We start from the raw sequence: 2,089 nt of genomic DNA, 5'->3' as shown, positions 1-2,089 counted from the left end.
TTGAAGCCGACAAAACATGTCATCGTTTGAAATAAGTGAACGCAATCCTTGAAGCAAAATTGAGAATAGCAGAGGACCAGCTCAAGATGTTTAAAGATAATCAAAAGTCCAAAACATAAACCCCCATATCTAGAAGATGTATTTCCCCACAACCAATTAAGAAAGAAGCAACACAAGAAAAAAGACATTTGATAAAGGTATTTTATAAATTATTATTTTAATATATTATATGTATATTTCTAATGAATGTTTTTCATGTATAGAGAAAACCACGTGACTTAGCTGTAAATAGTGACATGATGATAGTAGCATCGACTTTTGTGTATGAGACAAACGATCCAAATGAAATACTACATGACATGCCAACTGAAGGAGATATTGTCAAAGTTATAATAGAATTGGCAACGACGAAAAACCATTTGTTACCATATCCAATTGATGAAAAAGTTGTAGGAGTCGAAGATGTAGTTGGATACGAAGTTGCATGGCCTCGTGAGTTTGTTATCTATGCAAAGGCTGTTAAGGTAAATATTTAAACTTAATTATTTTGATGTTAGAAGAAGTTAACTTTACGTATATGATTTTTTTTTCTTTTTTGTGTGATAGTTGTCTCATCCCAAAGAGAAAAGTGTATCTTTTGACATTGAATTATCAACCTTACCGGAATCATTAAGACCATTATTTAAGTATGCAAAATTAGAGATTCCTGGTGGTTCAATAAAGGTGCAATTGTCAAAAGATGTATTTGGAGTGAGACTGGATTTTTTCATTATGGATGACGATATCTTTCATTTTTGCATGATGGTCGAAATTGCAGTTAGCAACATCATACTTTATATGGGGTAAATTTAATTTTTTTAATTAATGAGAATATATTTATATGAATGTATGATTAAAAGATTAGTTTATGTTTTTTTTTAACTAATATGAATGTTTTTTTGCAGGTATTTATATAAATTATATTTGTAAACCCGAGCTTACTTGGTAGCAGCATTGGAACATTAGAAAACCATGCTCGTGTATTAGCATCTAGGTTACTTGATGTAAAATCTAAGCAATGGGCCATGATTCCAATAAATGTTGGGTATGTAGATCATTTTATTTATTTCATTTATATTATATAATAATAAATAACTTTTTAGTTTGTATATATATATATATATATATATATTGTTGATTGTAGGTATCATTTGATACTTGTTGTGATAGATTTATAGGGGATGCTACATATTTCTTAGACTCAATTCCAAAGGCTACTCGTGATGAAGTTAAAAGTCTTGTAAACATGTAAGTAGTTTAACTTTTTGTTATTATATATACATAGGTCCATAATGTGTGAATTAGTTTGATTTTTAATATAGGGCCATAAAGATATTTAGATCAGAAGTGAAATTGAAAGGAAGGAAAAGGAATTATTTGGAATTCTTCTATTAAAGTAAGTAGTAAATTTTTTTCATTATATTGATACAGTTAAGTCATAAATCTATATTTGTTCATATTTTAATGCTTATTATTTATATAGAGCCCTTGTCAACCTGGATTTGTAGAATGTGAATATTATGTAATGAAATATATAAGGGATATTATGATGGATCATCAAATCAATTCTCTTAAGGAGCTGGTATGGTACGAGTTGTTTAATACTCATTTGTTTATGTATATAATGCATACACACACGAATATAATTGTATATCATGCATACACACGAATAATTTTTTTCCTCTTTTTTTTTATAATTTATTAGAAAGAAGACATATTTCCAAGAAGAGGTTGATAAAGTTCGCAATGAATAGGGACAACATCTACAACAATATATAGTTGTACAAAAATGATGTCCAGTAATTTTAATTTGTGACTAAATTAATTTGTATTACATTTGAACGTTAATGTTTTTATGTATCTTTTATGGATGATTTGTAGTTTATAAAATCTATATTTTAATGAGTGGAAGCTTTATATTAATTAATATTTTAATTAATTGTAATTTTATAAAAAAAATATTCACAATGTGACTGTGGTCCATTATTGTATAAACTACAGTATACTTCAAGTGAAGCCTATTGTTAAAAAGCCACATGAAATGTCATAT

General features: G+C 27.6%; 1 long non-coding RNA gene across 1 annotated transcript; it reads left to right on the top strand.

The window, feature by feature from the left end:
* The first annotated feature begins 1,172 nt into the window (after window positions 1-1,172).
* Window positions 1,173-1,854, top strand: LOC120075288. Its single transcript, XR_005481276.1, has 3 exons — window positions 1,173-1,287; window positions 1,362-1,435; window positions 1,745-1,854. It is a non-coding gene; the product is annotated as an uncharacterized LOC120075288 (long non-coding RNA).
* The last annotated feature ends 235 nt before the right edge of the window (window positions 1,855-2,089 follow it).

Source organism: Benincasa hispida, chromosome 4, assembly GCF_009727055.1.
Source record: "Benincasa hispida cultivar B227 chromosome 4, ASM972705v1, whole genome shotgun sequence".
NCBI classification, from domain to species: domain Eukaryota; kingdom Viridiplantae; phylum Streptophyta; class Magnoliopsida; order Cucurbitales; family Cucurbitaceae; genus Benincasa; species Benincasa hispida.
This window is presented reverse-complemented; position numbering and strand designations above follow the sequence as displayed.